Here is a 19759-nt window from a genome sequence, read left to right on the forward strand (position 1 = left end):
CTGGAAAAGAGCGAGATAAGCTCTGAAAGCTTTCACTCTTTCCGCTGACAGGCGGGCTGTAAAGGGCACCGAGTTCAGGCGTAAACCCAGGAAGAGTATAGTCTGCGCGGGGCACAACATGCTCTTCTCTGTGTTTATTATGAAACTCAGGTTGAGCAGGGGGGTATACTACGAAGCAGGATTTTCGCTTAGCCGGCTAAATTCAGGGGAAACTCCGGCTTTCCGGTCCTACGAAGCTGGTTCTCTTTTTAGCAGGCTAGATCTCCATGGTAATTTATGCTTAGCGGCTAACCTGGTCGGGACCAGGTTAGGTTGCAGGCTAAGAGCTCAATTCAGTGAAAGCACCGCCTGCTGACCAATCAGAGCTCAGTGTGCGGAGTTTAAAGCGATCAAGTCATATTACAGGAGAAAGGAAATACAGAAAAACTGCCGTGGCAGGAAAGACGGCCGGCAAAAATCACCGACTGTGTGAACGTGAACGTGAACATCAATAGAATATCACCTCCCATCTTCAGAGCAATCTGACTATTATAACATTAGCGTTAAGAAAGCTTACTTAAATATCGGCCACAACATAAGTAACCGGATCAGAGTACATTAAGTACAGTCCGCGGCATATCACTTCATAATGTATCATATATCTCCTTATCTGAGTCAGCTGAGCCGTATCTGGCCGTGCAACACTCACAGTGTCACATACTGTATGCAGAAGTATTATTTTAAGCAACACATTAAGTTGACGAAACACTCGAGACAAATGTAATTAAAGTCAGATCGTGTTTTAGACGTGGCAGTGATATCATAAACCTAATGTACGCATTCAAACACTTTTTCTTTTGCCAGCTGTATTCACCTTGCAGGTGCAGCTATGTGGCTTTTATCCTGGATCAAGTGTTTAAGTCATGGATGTTTAAAGTTTAACTTCTTCATTTTTGACTAGTATTATAGTTCACTTTTCATTCAGGAAGTATGACGCTGCGCTGTCAGTACGCTTTTCCATGTTTGTGATTGGTCGAATGCTCCAAATACCACCCCTTTCATGTGAACGCGCACCTAACTAGATAGGACACGGCTGGCTTGAGCGATCCACTTGATAACCAGCGTCGTAGTACAGTTTAGCGAGAGCGCGTATGTTTTGGATTAGGCCAACCGGCTAACTCAAACACATCCAGGTTAGGTTGAACCAGGTTCGTAGTATAGGCCCCAGGTGCTTTACGAGGACATTTGTCTGCGTAACAGCCTCCTGCTCCGACTGTGCGAGAAGCAGCCAGTCGTCCAGGTAGGTCGCCAGGCGAATACCCTGTTGTCTTAACGGGGCTATCGCGGCTTCCGTACATCGTACAAACACCCTTGGACTGAGAGACAGACCGAAGGGGAGTACTCTGTATTCATAACAGATCCCCTGAAATGCGAATCTCAGATATTTCCTGTGTGGGTAATATACTGGGATGTGAAAATACGCATCTTTCAGGTCGACTGATGTAAACCAGTCGTCTTGTCACACGAGCCGCAGCAGAGATGTGTGAGTGAGCATTCTGAATTTAGATATTTGTTCAGAGCCCTCAAATAAAGTATTGGCCGAATTCCGATCCCTCCCCGTTTGGGAACGAGGAAGTACTTGGAATAGAAGCCGCCCTGACTCTGCTCGGCGGGTACAATAGATATAGCCCTCTTTTCTAGGAGTGAGAGAATCTCTCTCTCCAGAATATGGGCTGACTCTCCTCGGGCCTGCGAATGCAGAATGCCCGAGAAGCGAGGGGGGGTGACGGTGACTTGGAGTCTGTAGCCCCGTGTTACTGTCTTGAAAACCCAAGCAGATGATGTGAGCATCTTCTGCTGCATGCTCCTTAGAGCCAGTGGAGATGTCACGTCTCTTCCCCTCTGAGTCTCTATTTGTTGTGTTATGGGGCCCTCTAGTGTCTGAACACAGTGGTGCCCCTTTTCGACAATCCCCACCGACACTGCGCATGCGCATGATGGTGGTGCCTTCACAACCCCAGCAGGCACTGCGCATGCGCGTGACGGTGGTGCCTTTAAAGCCCCAGCCGGCACTGCGCATGCGCGTGGCGGTGGTGCCTTTAAAGCCCCAGCCGGCACTGCGCATGCGCGTGGCGGTGGTGCCTTCACAGACCCGCCTGTAATCCGCCTTTTGAGAGATGCCGTAGCTGCTCTCAGAAGGGGAACAGTTGACGGGCTGTTTATTGGTTTTATTGTTTTTCTTTAAAAAAAAATGTTGAGCTGCGCCCTCGGCCTGAAGCCTAGATGCAGCAGCAAATGTTTTATGACAGAAAAATCAACAAATGTGTGACATGTGTTTGTGCGGACTTGAGGATGGTGTTGAGGCATCTCTCGAGGTGGCGGGAACACATTTAGAGCTGGGGAACCGTGGACTTCCAGCTCTGTCACAGAGGGGAGAATGAGGGGCTGCTGGTCGAAATTCTGGGTTGGCTGCACCTGAGCTGCAGCCGGAACCGGCGATTTTCTAGGCCAGCTCGCCCTCGTCTCCAGCCTGGGCTGGGGACTCGGGGCGGGCTGCGACCTCTGCGTCTTCGGTGTTTTAAACCGAGCAGGGTTCGAGGCAGCTTGGGCGAAGGACTGCTGCTGCGAAGGACTGCTGCTGCGAAGGACTGCTGCTGCGAAGGCAGCGGCTGGACCCTTCGAGGGAGGCAGATGTGGAGTGCCTCGTCCTCCTTCTTTTTCGACTCACACCTCCTTTGCATGGAGGCGAGAGCGGAGCCGAAAATTCCCTCGGGAACGATGGGCATATCCAGCACATCCTCCTTTTCCCGGTCTGGGAGGTTGGTGAGGTTGAGCCATCTCGCTCTTTCCTGCACCACCATGATCCCCATCGCCTTGCCCGTGGCCTGGACGGCACAGCGTTGGACACGGAGACAAATGTCCGTGACCGCTGCCATCTCGTCCAGAGTGGCTGCCCCCGGGTTACCCGACAGGTCCTCGCAGAGCTCCGCTTGGTAAGCGGTTTGCTGGCAGTGTGGGGTTCCTGCTTGGTGACGGGCCCATCCTCGGTAGGAGGTGGGCCGCTACCAGCGGTTCCATGGGCGGTATGCAGAGCAGGCCGAGCTTCTCCATTCGGTCACAGTCTAGGGAGGAGGCACCCTGGATTGGGACCTTGTTGCTGAAGGGCCGGTCTCTCCACGAGACCGACACCTCATCCAACATCTCCGGGAAGACCGGAAGGAATTGTCTCTTCGTCCACGCTGCTTGGGGAAAATGTTTCCCTTCGTAGCGGGACCTGGAGGTCTCCTTGGCCATTTCAGGCCACGGGATGTCGAGTCTGGCCGCAGCGCATTTACACACGGCCTGCAGGTCCATGCTCAGACAGGGCGAAGCTGGTGTGCTATCGCCCGGGAGAGCAGCCCTCGCTCCAGGCTTTGCAGCCCTCGCTCCAGGCTTTGCAGCCCTCGCCGATAACATGAAGATGTCCTCTTCATGTTCATCCGACTCGGACAGGAGGAACACCGAGGCGTCCTCTTCGTCCTCATCGTAGTCCAGCTCGAGGACATCCTCCGCGGGTGAGACCATGGTGAGGTCTAACCGGGAGCCCCAGCTCGGTGGGGTTCCGTTCCCGCGTGTCTTGCCGTCACCAGGTCCCGGCCTGCCAGGGCGCGGGATTCCGGTTCTGCAGCCATCGCAGATAATGAGCCCCAGACCGACACGGAGAGGGGTTCACTCTCTGCAGCGGACGCCCCCGCGTCTTGACTGCCGGCCGGCAGGTCAGTGGACATGGGGGGGTCCTGCTCCGACAGGCTAGCTTGGCGTGCTAGCCGTCGGCGGAGGCTCTTCACGGTGAAGCGGACACAATGTCCGCGCGAGCCGAGGTTGTCGATAGCGCCTCGGGCGTGTTCCAGCCCGAGGCAGGACGAGCAGACCTGGTGTGTGTCTGTGCCCGAGATCTTCAACCCGCAGCCGCAGAGTCGAGCCACCGAGTCCCTGACTCCTCTGGTGTGAGGGAGAGAGGCGTCCATCTTGTTCGCCTCGTGGCGTGGAGAGGACCCACTCTCAACAGGTAAATTGGGAGAAAAGGACGGTGTGGGTCTTTTATTCCCGGAGAATACTGACTGGTGGGACAGTATGCTCCTTTAATCCTTTCCTCCTCCGTGGGGAAGAGAAAAGAAAAAGCTTCCTCGCTACCGTGGTGTCGATAGTGAGGGAGCGAGCTAGCAACAGGTGTGTTGCTAGCTTGAAAAAATCAGACCTACCTTACTTTCCGGGGAAAGAGAACGGCGAGGTCGATTTCAATACTAACTGGCGTTAGTATTACCGTCTTCCTGAAAAGCAGAAGGAGTAGCCTGCAAGCGCCCGTCGATCGAAATGGTTATATTTGGGTTCAGTCTGTGGACCGTTAAGCTTGTCCGGCTACTATAGAGATGTGCTCTGAAGTGAGAAGAGGTGTTTGAATGACGGATGCGTCGTGGCGCAAGCTACTTATAGGGGGTGAATTCCCTGACGCTGACGTCAAGATCACCAGCCAATCAGGATTGGCGTAATGAGATTGGTGCTTCTGTTTGCTCCGCGATGAGGCGCATCCCATAGTGAGACATCGAACGGAGTGTTATGTTCCCCCCATGAAGCCAATATTACAAGGGAACCAGAGGTGTGCTGAAAGCAAGTACCCTGATAATTATAAATGAGACAATAATAGGGTAGATCCCTAAAGACAATGAATATTCAATATTAACCTCTACCTGCGACCTGAATTTACAGCGAGCTAATAGAAGATAACAAAAAGGCATGTAACCCGAGGGGAAATCAATTCAGTCCATAACTCACAATAGCCAAACATTAATATTTATATTCCTAAATTAGGTTCATTAACAAAAGGGACGCACAACAATCAGGCATTCGAATAAATGTGTCAAACAACCAATAAACACTTGCAACACAACAACCATAACAATGCAGAGTATTAGCAGCTCAGTGAGAAAAGCTTTGCAGACACCAACACATCAAAAGCAGATTTAGAGTAAACATTGCCAAGCAGCACACACACCTCACAGAGACCAACGGTACAAAGCCAATGACTTCACATGCTAATTTAAACAGTAAGCCCCTTACTTTGTTGGTGGGAAGCAGACCGTCTCAGGTATCTGAGCAGAGGGTAGATCCTTTTAGAGAAGCTGTCACAGTCGCAAAGTCCCAACAGAACAAACTCCAGAGAACTCCAGATTATGGATTGAAATGGAGGCCAAGCAGTCCAACAACTATCAAAACAGTAGCTTTGAATAGAACAACCGCGATTATTCCTTGTCCAATATTCATGAGACAACGTGAACATGTGGCAGGTAAGCTAACTAGCTAATGAAATACAGACTTCACCTGCAGGCAGCAGAACTTTGTTTACAATGGAGGTTAGCAAACGAGCAATGCAGTAGAATCTCATGACCAACTCAGCGACAGAAGGATAGCTTGCACTGCAAAGGGTGCGTTTGATATATGCAGTGGTGTGAAAAGTAGGCATATTCGGTTAAAAAGTACTGTATGTGTGATAGAAGGAATGCTTACATAATTATACAAAAGTATAACCAACAACACATTGCATAAAAGTCCTCATCATGCAGAATGTCAGTGGCTCATTTCAGAATGATTTACATTGGATAATAATTTGTAATGCACTTTAATGTTGCTCTGGTAAAGGTGGGGCTGCTGTGTTGTGAATAACCCCCCACCTCCCATGATTGAGCCTGATTTATTAGTTGAAGATTATATTTTGTAAATATGTATATGTAAAGTATCTAGTAAATAAAGATATCAAATACAATTGGTGAAACAAAGATCATGTTTATTTTACCAGAAAATCAAAATACTCAAAATACAAGGAGCTCAAACATAAGTACAGATTGGCAAACAAAGACATGTATACATATACAATATATATATTTTTATAAATCAAAGGGGGAGGATCTGGATTTAAAAAATTACACAATTTAAGACCAGGCCCATATGCTTTATTAAACACTGCAGTTGCTAAACAAAGATCACCAGCACTTTGTGCACCAGTGCAATAGGATGGACTAATGCAGAGTGACATGCAGGGAACATTTACTGGTGCATGCACTGGAGGAAAAGCAAAAACACCTACAACTATTGATCAGTTATTCCATTACACAGGGCGAGAGTAAAGGATCTAAAGCTGAAAAGAATTGAAAGCCTCTCTCCTCTGGCTTCTCATTTTCTCTAATTGAAGAGCCACTGAAATTACACCTTTTGGCCTCTCATAAGCAGAAAATCCACCGATGCAGCTGGCATCAGTGCTCCCACATTCTCTTCTCACTCCAGTTTTTGTACCCTTTTCATCAACAGTCCCCCCATTGACCTCAGTTTTCCTGCACAGCTGCACCTTATTAGCCAGTATATTATTAAGTCAGATTTTAGACACATTTCATTGGATTTCATTCAAGCTTGTAAAACTATTGCAGGGAAATTCAGATTCAAATTTCAGTTTTTTTATGTTAGAAAAATATTAACATGTTGTATGTGAGTAGTCGATTACAGGTCAAAACTGATGTTGTATTTTCTAACACTATCATATTGATTCCTGTTAACATTTTATGAATATTTGCACGTTTGAAGAGGCTGGTAAATCTTTGTGCTGTTGCTTTTATGTTGCGATCACCCAAACCAAATCACAAAATCCCATGTGATCTGCTTGTATATAATGTAGTTTATGATACTTAATCTTACATATTTGCATGATCACCAGTCACGCTCATTGGTTTCATTTGATAGCAGCTCTTCCTGTGTCTGTGGATGAATTTAGGATTTGGGTACATTTGATTTGCTTTGATGTTTATTTCATCTGCGATCCAATTTTCTGTGTGTGAGCCGCCACACTGACTTTAGTGTATGAGACAGCTCAGAAGTGGGTGTGACATCCCTGCTGATTATCCTGCTGCATGTTTCCTAATCAAGACTTTATTCTTTCCAGAAGAGATGGAATTGCTTGACTGGGCAACCCAATTTCCATCTCATTCTCTGACATCCCAGGGTACAATGTGCGGAGGAAACATGCTCTTTCAGTGTTTTCATCAGTCCTCGCAAATAATGCAGCTGCCAAGGCGGAGTGTATGCAACAAATACTTTGGACCAAGATGAGCATAATCTGCTGCAAAGAGACAAAATACAACAATTATATACAATAAAACAACACATTTATCCATAACATAACCTCCTTAATCAAATTAGTTTGGTGGTGTGAACATTTTGTGGTTGGATGTTGGATCACAATATGGCTGCAGAATTGTATAGGTTTCGAAGGCAGGTAAACAGAGTGCATGCTGATAAGTGGCTGGCTCCTGTTTTGAGAGAGGAATACAAAATAATGCCAAAATAAAATAGCTGATAGGCAGAATCTATGACAGAGCTTTTCCCAAGGAGATGCTTGACTTGGCAAGAGGAAACACAAGTTACAAACTCATTTTATTATTATTAGTTTTATGATTATGAATGAGGATAGAGATACAGCAAGATACACTCTTAATCCCCTGATAGTTTCTAAACTGAATCATGTATCTGTTGTCTTTGGTTTACACTGCGGGTCACTGCACAAAGGTAAAAGCATACATGCATGGGCAGAATTGGTTAGCGTGTAGTTGAGTGAATGTCAGATGGAAAAGTACAAACACCTCACTGGAAGTGATTGATCATTTTGTGTTTCTGTGATGTGTGTGCATGCCAGGCTCAAACATGTATGAATGAACAGCAGTAGACAGATGTTAATACAAGTGGATAATGCAGATGCCTTGGGAAATGCTTTGGTCATCAACTTTCTTCAATTTATTTTCATTGAGTGTGTGTGTGTGTCAGTGTCTGTGGGTGAGTGTTTGCCTGTGTAAAAACCAGGGTGGGGCAGCACTCAGCAAAAACATCATCAGTTGGGGAATGTCGCCATCTTCTGGAGGTAAAACTCTAGTGTGTGTGGGTGTGCAGAAAATCATGTTTGGAAATGTTCTATGGATTGAAGTTCCTCACATAAGAGCAACAAAAAGGACATTATCATACAAGAGAAGTCAGAAGCGCCAGATTCAATGTATTGACAGCATAGGGTGATTCACTACCGCTATAATGAATTTTCCCTCCATTTTTTTGAATATGAGGAAATGACCTGCGTAGTCTCTCCCAGCATACACGCAGTTTGATTGGCTAGCGCTTGTACTAGGCGTCAAAAGTTGAACATTGCTCAACTTTTGAAGCCAGCAACGTCAGCAACGCTCCACGTCGCTTCCAAAAATGCAGTTCGGCTAAAAGTGACGTCACCCCATTCAAAGTGAATGGGCAGAAGCGTTGGAAGCTTCAACGCACGCCGCTGTGTGGAAAATACTGTGTTTCAATATCTCCTCATACCTCATATCTCAACACTCATTAAAGCAAGAAATAACCACGTACCAAATTATCTTATTAGAGATTAACCCAGAGTTCGTTTTAAGCTACACTTCATGATGATAAAAGTTGCCTTCCATGCAAAAGTTATGAGTCGCCAGACCCTCACGGCCCCTACACACGGCGGCGTGCGTTGCCGCTTCAACGCTTCTGCCCATTCACTTTGAATGGGGTGACGTCACGATTCGCCGAACTGCATTGTGGGAGCAAAGCGTAGCTTCTCTCGCGGTGCTCGCTGCAAAAGTAGAGCAATGTTCTACTTTTGTCGCCTCGACGGAGGCGTCAGCCAATCAAATGCCGCGTATGCAAATCTGACAGTACAAGCACTAGCCAATCAAACCAATATGTTGGGAGAGCCAGACCGCAGTTATTTCCCATATGTTAAAAAATGGAGGAGAAAATTATCGTGGCGGTAGGAAATCACCCGGTACTCTATGACCAGTCCCTCTTTACATACAGGGATACAAACCGGAGGAGCCAGGCATGACAGTGGCAGAGACAGTGGGTGAAACTGGTAGGTTTTCGCTTGTTTGGGGAGTTTATATCCAGTGTACTTCGTTTTTAATGGACAGCTAGCAAGCATAGACAGTATATTTAGCCAGCATGGATGTAGCATGAATGCTTTGCTTTGTATGTCCGGGGTGGGACATTCATGTGATTGGTTGTTGGTCGTGTTGCTCGCGTTGACTCCCCAAGCTCAAGACACGCCCACCGCCAAGCGGCAACGCATGCCGCCGTGTGTAGAGGCCGTCAGACTGAATTTCTAAGTAGTTAATTACAGGTAATTATATTCAGTCTGGCACCCCAGGTGTAAATCAGTCTCTAATTAGATTAGAAAACCATTGAGCTTTAGGTCCTGTAAATGATTTAACAGTAGGTAATATGTGTGGCATATAAGTTGAACACATAGCAGGACGGAGACATGCACAATGACTTGTAGAGGCAGTGGCTTTGCTAATTGTACGCTCCTCATGCAATCATGCACTTTTAGTTATTACGGCTGTAAAAACATTCAAAATATCCTCCCTTAGTTTTATTCCTGTATTTTAGTTTTGTATTTCCATTATGTCAATCAGGTTTCTTTATTGATCTATTGCAGTTATCTTTTTTCAAGAAAAAGACCCTTGTTTTTTACCCCATGTTGCATTTAATTTAATGTGTAAAATGGTGCAGTGGTATCAGGGGCGGATCTACGGGGGGGGGGGCAGCTGCCCCCCCACAGTAGAGCCTTTCCCCCCCAGCTGCCCCCCTAATTTTTGTTTCCCTAAAATTGTACTAAAACAAACCTACACTATTTCCACAAGATTCTCAAGCAACGAAACAAGCTTTACATTAGTTAAAAGTGAATCATTTTAAATATCATTTTAGGCCCGTTAAAAACGCAGCTACGGCCCTGCATTAAACTGCGGAGCGGCGTTCACACAGACCGCGGCTCACAGAGCTGCAGAGAGGGAGCGAGCTGTCCCAGCACCTATGGATCAGCTTCCCCTGGGAGCATTTCCCCTTCCACTAGTTTTGTTTTTACTAAGGACGAGAGCTTGAAACTAAATATTAATAAAACGCTGCCGTTTAATCGATAGCGTTTAACAGATGGGCGCTGTTTGGGGCGTTACGTTACAAAATACTACGCAGATAGCGTTAGCTGGGAGATCGTTCACTTTGCTAAACTATGCGGTAGCCTACTATTAAATTCACGTAAACTACACATCACAGCCATGAGGCCAGATCAATGAAACCAGGATACATCCCTTACCGTAAAAACTGGATCTAACCACAGCTGCCTGTGTGCGTTTGATAAATACTTTCTGATGATATGCTACTTATTAGCTAGGCTACATGGCCCTAACGTGTAAAGTTATACAAGCATTTGTACCAGTGCTTTTCACAAGTAGACTCTTGCAGGCCAGAGTATAGGAGTGATTCAACAACAACAAAAAGACATATCTGAGAAGAGATCAGGACGAACAGATAGAGGAAAAGGAAAAGAGAGTTCACTGAAGAGACCAGGAGGGTCAGAGCAGGAGGAAGAGGAGGAGATGAAGAGACCAGGAGGGTCAGAGCAGGAGGAAGAGGAGGAGATGAAGACATCAGTGAAGAAGAAGAAATATATGTGAGGAATAAAGATGAAGTATCAGAAAGAGGGCCAGAGGCAGGGATCAGGAGGCAGATGAAACTCCAGCTGGACCACATGGTATGTTCTTATTCTCCTTACATATTCCATTACAGCAGCTCAATCTAGCAGCTCTTAGTATTGACAATTATTGATTGAAATGTGTTGCTGCACAGGTCACCTTTAGCTCTCTGAAGAGTATGCAGAATTAGAGTATTCTCTGAATCGGGTGCCTTTTGGGTCTTTATATCTTTGAAAATTGAAACCAAAATGTTTGGTCATAACATCTGGTAGTGGACTACATTTTCCCACCCCAGGCACAAAATATAAATAATTACTAGGAATTTACTTAAAAACATTTAACAGGGTTGAAGTTTTTGACAAAAAGTAGGCATGAGACCTTGTTTAGCTAAGATATGGCACCACATGGAAATCAAGGACATTACAACATTGTAATATTTTGCAAAACTATTGTTTATTTTGTAATAAACAATTATTTACCATTATTAATTCATATAACAGAGTTGAAATGTTGAGATTGTCAATCTTAAACCTGAAAATACAAAAACTGAAATATAGGTAAGAGAAGAAACTGACACTTTTGTGATGTAATTCCCTCAATGCAGATCACACATGGACTGATCCATTATTTTAATAGGAGGGTAAATGGTATGGCGTGACGGGGTTGAAACAAACTGAGGGACGTGTGTCAATATTGCAATTTCATAGATAATTCAAGTATTTTTTCAGAATTTATTTTTGATCAGTTAAAGTTGACAAGCATATGATTATATTAGCAGCATTTTGGAATAATTGGCCATTTTGATTCGTTTAATATTAAATTAATATGTAATAATGCTTAGTGAGCACATACAAATATGTCTGTCTAATACTAAGACAACACATTTTTTGTAATGCAAAACAACATTAATTAATTGCTTTAAAATACATGTTGTAGTTTCCTTTCATTTACAATTATTGAAGTAAGCTTGAGGGACTCAAAGGGCACCCGATTGTTTGTCTGAACACCTTGTTTCTCTTGTGCATTAAGAGCACTTGTGTTAGGGCATGAATTAACAATAAATAGGTTATATACAGTGTAAAATATCACGTACTGTCCGCCCTCCCATGCCACCCTGGCATGATCTCTTGCCCCCCCTTTGCCACCCCATGTAAAATGTTCTAGAACCGCCACTGAGTGGTATACTGTACTCCTCGCACTTCAGTGAGGAGGTTGCATGTGGGTTTTCTTTGGCTTCCTCCCACAGTCCAGCAGATGTGATCTGTCTTTATGTGTCTGACTGACGACCTGTCTTCACGCTCAATGTCTGTCAGGGTCACCTCCTGCCAAGATGGATGGATGCTTTTTAACACATAATCTACTTTTAATCCAGTTTGGAGAAGCTGGCCGACTTTCTGATTTACTCCAGTGTAAACATGTGCTGATACTGCCTTTCAGTTGCCACAGTCATCAGCCTTTATATGGAGGTTAGCCAATGTCAGGCAACGCAAGCACTAAAATGCTGCTGCTTTAATGCAAGTTCTGTTCTTTCTATTTGTCAAAGTATTGTGAGATATCTGTCTCCCACCCAATACAATGGAGGAAAGTGGCACATTCAAGCACAATATTCATATCGGGGCCTTTGAATGGATATTGACTGTATATACACAGTTAAAACGTGTGGGGGGTTTAATATGTGTTTTAGTGCTGTGAGCACCAATTACAGTGAATTACCTCATTTGTATTGAATGTGGGCGGGGCTGAATTCATAGTTATCTAAAATTATTTTTGAAATAAATCCAAGACGCAAGACAAATACTGTTACAAACTTCTGTTTGCATATTGTACGTGTTCAAACAGTTCAAGACCTCAGTTGCAATCCAACACTTACTTGTTTGACAGTTCATTGCTTATCTCAATGGCCATTATTTGATCAGTTTATTGGCCAAATGTTCTCTTTTTTTAATTCAGCTCAATATAGCCCACAGTTGTACCTTTACAACTTGTTTTATTAAATCTGATCTGTCCTTAAAGACAGTGTAACAATTACATTGTTTTCTACAAAGGATACAGCGAACAATCTATCATTGGCTTAAGCAGAAATAGAGCTTGCATTTCCAAGTTTGGCCGAAAATATTCAAATCAATGATAACAGATGATAGGTTGTGACCAGAGCCATTTAATAGAAGAGTTACGACATCTCCGTTCACTCCAATGGACCACTTTTTTACAGCAATGGCGGATCGTGGAGCCTCTCAATCGTTCCCCGGAAGTTAGCGCCAAGGCTGGCAGAGCTGTGGAGTTGCTGCATAATAGACCGTTCGTGACGGACTTTTAAAGGTAAGAAGAAGTTTAAAGATGTATATTGCGGATATTATCAGTACATCTGATTCAAATGAACATGTGTATTAAAGGATGTCAGTGGATTATCCCTAAATTAGTAGATTTAGGGAACGTTTACAGATAACAGATTAAGCTAGCATACCGAAGCAAGTTAGCAACACACGTTGAACAGCCTTTTAATTGTAAATTCCGTTCTCTCTATGTCATTTCGTCCAACATGTTGAATTAGAGAAGAGGGGCTTCTAAACGGGATTGTATGCGGGGGTGGAGGGAGTTAAATATTAGATAAATATAACTTTGGTGCGTGTAAGAGTGAGTGTTTTTAGCAGAGCCATATTGTGTCCTTGTGATTCTGTTGATTATTACCTGTCTGTATAATGTTGCAGCCCAGCTGATTCTGGATTGATGGCAAAGGGAGAGGGACTTAAGTGAGAGTGAAAACACAAGGTACGTTTAATACTACTGTTTTATATAAGTAAACACGTTATCTCCCCAAGGCAATAGGTGTGCTATATAGGTGTGTATAACCCTTTCTCCTGTCTGTTACTCCCTCTCTCAGCACAAGAACCAGAGGGGGGTTCAATGGAGCCTGAATACCTGCACTGAGACCCGCACTCTGCACCCTGAGTCTCAACTCTCAGTGTTTTTCAAGCCTTTCCCTGTTTTTTTGTATTAAACAAAACATTAAGCTTTCCCAATGGTGTGGTTTTCGTTTTGTGAAAAAGTGCAAATGCAGTGTTTGTATATAAATCACATATTTTGTTGCTGTTGGTCGTGAAATTGCTCCTGCTGACTTGAGCCAGCCATTTTTTCCTCCGCTCTGTGTCAGTGGGGAAGCCGTACATTCGTACTCCTTTCTCTGAGCGATTTGAGCATCCCCAGGCAGCACATCAAACCATGGTGGCTACTAGGAGGCAGCACAGCAAACCAGGACAACACGGAGGAAAAGGCACCGACAAACTGCATGATATGCTCTTCTATGTTTATTGAATTCCATGTATTTGCAATGGATGTTCCTAAAGCAACACATTTAACATCATCATCATCATCATATCCTGTCGGTCTCCTGTCCTTTCTGAAAGCCATAAAGACGACATTAGTCATTTAGATAACTTGTGTCCTCAATTACCAGGGGATTACTGAAACTACCATGAATTTAAGAAAATGGTAGAAATGGATCCAATCTGAATTTTAAAGCATTACTTTAGATCCCCTCCCTCTAAATGTATCAATACACATTAGAAAGTGATCCTCCTGACTACCATACAAGTTTAAGAAGATACTATTGGTTTGAAAGAATTCAAAGCTATAAATAAACAGCAACAGGCTCTTTAACCAAGGCACTGTTAGTAACATGTAAACTAGTTGTTCACACTAATCCTAATATTATCACTTAATATTAGCAAATTCGATTTTATTTTTGAAAACATATTGATGTAAATACATACACATATCGATTTGTTGTATAAATATTGCAAATCAAAACCTTTATTCACTAATAATTACCAAAAATCGTAGTTCTATCTCCTGTTATCAATGCATTCACATTGCCCGCCATGAACTTCCGGGGAACGATCCCTCGTCTACATGAACCACGTGACGATAACCGTTTTTGGACTTCCGGTGTCGTAACTCTTCTATTAAATAGCTCTGGTTGTGACCATAGACGTTGTGACGTTGAGAGTGTTTGAACACCGGAAGTTCAAGATATAGCTCCCCGTCAAGCAGCTGCGCGCGCTGTCCGATGTGAAGCAGCGATGGCTCCAGATTCACATCTTGTCGAGTGGCAGACTTCTGAAATAATCCGATATCTATTTGACGATGATGATGATATTGCTCTTCGTAAAATAGATGCTGGATTGGAGGTCGACAGCCCCCCAGGGAGCGAAGGTTAGTTATTGTTTCTCTCCGTGAATTATGTAAAGTGCTCGTGTGTGATATCAGCTGTACCGAGGAGGTGCATGCTAACTGTTAACGTTAGATACAGTGAGTGGACTTTTATTTTCATGTGCAAAACGAGAAATCGAATTAGTGATAGTTCATAGGCTTTAATAGCCTATATTGATATTGTTTTTCTACATCAGCAGAGTTTATGTTCGAACAACACGACACGATATGTAGCCTTAACACATCCTCTTCAGTACAGTACAGGCTTACGCAATAATTAGGTTTGTCCGTGTACGTTACATTTTTTTGCCCTGTTAACCTGTCTGTCAGAACCAGATTTCCTTTGTTGTTGTTGTTGTTGTTGTTGTTAACAGGCCATAGGTGGCTGATAAACACGTATTCCCAAATATAGGCAGGCCTACAGTACAGTAAATAGACCTGTGTAGTCTGCTGTCACATTTATTATGTTATATCGTTTTTTTCTTTTCTTCAGATGGACATTTTGACCCAGTTATAATAAGTGAAAAACTGAGGAGTGTGGCTGATTCCCTTAATGACGATGTCCTGTTTAAAGCTGCAATGAAAGACCTGAAGCACGCCGTAGCACAAGAGGTACACAGACTGAAAATGCTTTAGATATAATAATTGTACTTGATATGTTTTTATAATTTGTTTTACATTTTACCATTCATCTGAAGGTAGTTATTGTCCTTGCTCTGCCTGTGACACATCTTAATCAAACAATGGCATTCAGTGGATCAGAGATTGAGGGGAGAAAGTGTTTGCTTTTGACTGTTGCCAATATTTAGCAGCCAGATCACACACACACACACACACCCACACACACACACACACACACACACACACACACACACACACTGACCAGTTTACTCTGCATTGGGCTGAAATGTAATTTTGTTAGTCAACCTGGAAATGCTGGATAAAATATCTAATAACACTGTTCTTTAGTAACTAACTCAATCATCAGTAGCTTAAAACTGCTTGTATTTTAAAATCAAACTTCTAGAAATCAATGTGTACAGCCACAAAACAATGAAAACATTATAAACTAGATCCACATTTAGTTTGAGTTTTTTTGTGTTTCCAAACTTTTAAAGGACTGGTGTATTTTGGCTGTAGTCAGGACCCGTTACTATGATGTCTTAATAATTGATGGTCTTCTCCCTAGGCAATAGAAGCAGCGTTCAGCCACGGGGTGGACGCCATTATCCAGTTTCAGGTCTGTGAGAAGGCTGAAGTGGCTTTAGAGGTGCAGCTGATCAAGGCCTCAGTGGCCTTCGGACTTTATGTCTGGAAGTCATCCCCAGAGTTGAAAAATAAGGTCCAGAGTGCCATGAATGCTTTCCTCAACAGGCGTGTGGGCCCATGGGTGACCCAGCAAGGCGGATGGGTATGAAGTCATTTTTATTTTTTCTGAATTTAGATTACTACTTACTACTACTTGCTCAGGTCAGTACAGGTGGAAAACTACAATATCAAAAGGTAATGGAGACTGAGATAAGATGTAAATTGTTGCAAGGGTCAAGTTTTTGGACTATTGCACTTTCTATTTGAACCTCATGAGTGTTCATATTTATGACATCAATATGTTAAACCAAACACAACGCACAGATTACAATTATGTGTGTTTTTCATTCACGTAGTTTTACAAAACCACTAAGCCTGATCATCAAATTACTGAAGCAATACTGCATTGTGCCCTCGTGGTTACCGAGCTGGTATTACACCACTTCCTCGAAGGCTGTTAATTCTCGTAAAATGAAACTGCCCTAAACTCGTTTATCCAGCTGCATTAGAAACAGCAGACTAACTCATAAAAGCACTGCTCTAATTTTAACCACGCTCTGGTGCGCCAAAGTTATCTACTTTTTAAAACTGCATTTCCTGGATGATATTTCTTTTATATCACCTGTATCTGAACATACTGCTACCAAAACAATATGTTTCCTTGGTTTGAATGTCTAATCAGTGTTAGGTCATTTAAAAAACTGAACAGATTAATGAATCTACAGTACAATATGCATGTGTATCCTGCATAGTTCTGCAGCCATTTTTTACTTGATTATACAGTAAAAGCAACTTTTAGTATATATTTTCAGTTTGGACTTTAGTGTTTTGTTATGTTTTATCCATTTAAAACAATGCAGTTAAAGGAGCTGCAATCGGTACATTGTCGTTCTGTTTTAAGTCCCATGTCAATTTTGTTCTGAGGGACTGGATTATTTAGCAAACTGTAATTTTGTGTTTGTTTCAGGACCAAGTGAGCATTTGAGACTGAATCATGCCGAACCAGCCTCCCTGGGATGGAGTATACCAACCTGAACAACACTATTCACCAGATGACCTTGTGGAGGCATTATATCAGTCTGCAATCTGTCTTCAGGGTTTTTTCAATCACACAGACCAACACCTGAAAACCTTCTAAATCCCTTCCTTAGAATTTCAGTTTCTGTTTAAAATAATCTGACCTTAACATCATGTGCTACGGAATTCCACGCCCCAGGTTAATGTAATCATGTGTTTTTTACGGGTGTTGATAAAAGGGATGCCAGCTGTTGTTAGACTTAGTTTCACTTCCTACTGACATTGGTTAATTGGTGAAGAAGTAACATGAATCACTTGAAATTCCAGATCATTTATTATAAAGCAAACAAACAATGATTTAAGTAAATTACATAATTCTTATTAATACGTTTAATTTGAATCAGAAGACACTTGATATCATAACATGTAGCAGCTGGATTTATTCTGGACCGAGCCAGTGCTTTCACTAGTTTAGCATTTTCTATTCAATGCGCGCTCCATGACGTAGGCTCATTTTGCATATGTATTTGATGCACATGCGTTCAATGGGGTTTCTGCAAGTTTCTATAAATTGAATCGATTTAACATTTAATTATTTATTTGCCTTCTTGTGTGTGCCAAAAAAAGCTTTTAAATTCATCCTATACACAATTTGTCCTCCATAGTTGTCTTAACTGTGTGCACCCAATCAGGGCGTGCCATCATGGGTGCACTTTCAAAGATACTTGAATGTGTTGATTTATGTTGCTTATTTTTCCACAGAATTATAGAAGCATTCCAATGTTTAAGCTTTTGAGTCTTTATATTCCTTTTTTTATTTTTTATTTTGCTGAATGCCTTAAGCACATTGTTGTACTTGACTTACACCGAACACGTTTTAGACAATGCATGCAACATACTTGTTTACATGAAGTAGGAGCCGTTTGGTATATTTAGAAACTTTGATATCTTAGCTACAAGTGAAAATATGTTGGTTTGGTCATTCCAAGCACAAACTTGCATCATTTGAAAAGTGATGTAAACGTTTTAATTCAATGTTTTGAATTTAAAACCTGATTATTGTTTCAATAATAAATGGGAAAATTATTTGAAATGAAGCCTTTAGCCCTTTTATTTTAAAGTCAAATGTAATAATTGTCCTGTACTATGATGACATTACTACTTTATCTTACTCTTACAATCACAAGTGTTTTATATCAATTAACAAAACCTTTTCTTCCCATTATCACAGGAAAAAACTATGGCAGTAGAAAAAAATTATGTCATATAAATGGCAGGTTAAATAACACGAACAAGACTTACAACACATGTCTTCATTATAGTTACACAAATAAGATTAGATAAGGGAGTGTTTTTGAGATAATTCATTTGTTCTTAACCTGGTATACAGACCTGAACTATTTCGTATATAGATATCCTTTTTTTAACATTAGATAAAATGTCTCCACCACATATTTAGTTTCACGGCTAAGCAGCAGAGGGCAGTACTGACCATTTTCAATCCTTGGATGTCAGTGTTGAAGGGTTTGTGATTGTTAAAGACAACACATAAACAACAAGCCTGGATCTATAGTTAAATACAGTTGTTCTTCTTTTGCAGATTGTTTACTTGTTGGAATGGTATTTTAAACTAAGAAAACATTATTTTTTTCTCAGTTGTGATCACAGAGCTTGCTTTTCTGTCGCTGCAGTGCACACTGGCATGTTAAGGCTGTGGGTGTTCACCTCTGTGTTAACGGTTACAAGTCAAGGTTGCTTGTAAATATGTGAGAAATTCTTGCTGACAGTCTTGACAAAACACAATCCCAATGCCTTCTTCCCAGAACATTTAATTTCAAGTCCATTGGCTTGGTGTGTATATATTTGATTTATGTACATGTATGCTGTAGCGGATATTCACGACCACTCCCAAAGTCAAGTGGTCCAACATCTCTGTGCTGCTGTTTGGCGGAAGATATGAAGCAGCTGGGAGGCAGATCCACAGCTAAAAACTTTACAGGGTAAAGGAGGAAATAATGTTTCACCACAGAAAGAGCTGCGATCTATAAAGGGTGGATATTTACATTTTAAAGAAAGTAGGCCTACTGTGGGACTAATAAAGGATTTCTGATTTTGATTTCTGAAGTATATATTTACATATCAACTACACACATTCAGCAATTCCTGGGTAAGATTAATCGGCCTTGACACCTGCGGCCGCGGCAGTCTTAAATGATTGCTGTTGAAAAAATGTATTATTATTCAAAATGTTCCTGCAGGTAAGTTTTATAAAATACATCTAAGATCTCCTAGATCTTAAAAGATTCAATATAAAAGGATTTAATAAATGTTGTTTGTATCATGCAGAGTGTCAACATCTTCACTTCAGGGTGCACTTGCTTTGATATGTCTGTATGAGTGTGTTGATTTGGCAGATAGAGTAAGCAAAAATGAAAGAGAAGTTCTGTCTTTTGAAAATTGAGTTATGATCTTGTGTTGTTCGTAAATTGTGGGTTGTTTTTCCTTGTGCGCTGCAAGGGTCTGGGGACAGAAGGTGTCGCCGGGGCCGCCCCTCCCTACACGCAGATCACGCAGAGTGCGTAGTAGGGCCTCAAGTTGGCCAGGGGCAGCCCTGGGTGTCGTATGCTGCACAGTCATTAAAGCCCCTAAGACAAATGAGTAATGTGTGATATTGAGCAATATAGACAACACTTGGT

General features: G+C 42.5%; 1 long non-coding RNA gene across 1 annotated transcript; it reads left to right on the forward strand.

Moving 5' to 3' along the window:
* Positions 1 to 9762: 9762 nt before the first annotated feature.
* On the forward strand, positions 9763 to 14324 carry LOC139433815 (uncharacterized). The gene is made up of 4 exons (XR_011643217.1): positions 9763 to 10588; positions 12742 to 12848; positions 13238 to 13298; positions 13411 to 14324. It is a non-coding gene; the product is annotated as an uncharacterized lncRNA (long non-coding RNA).
* Positions 14325 to 19759: the final 5435 nt, after the last annotated feature.

Source organism: Pseudochaenichthys georgianus, chromosome 5 (genome assembly GCF_902827115.2).
Source record: "Pseudochaenichthys georgianus chromosome 5, fPseGeo1.2, whole genome shotgun sequence".
NCBI lineage: Eukaryota > Metazoa > Chordata > Actinopteri > Perciformes > Channichthyidae > Pseudochaenichthys > Pseudochaenichthys georgianus.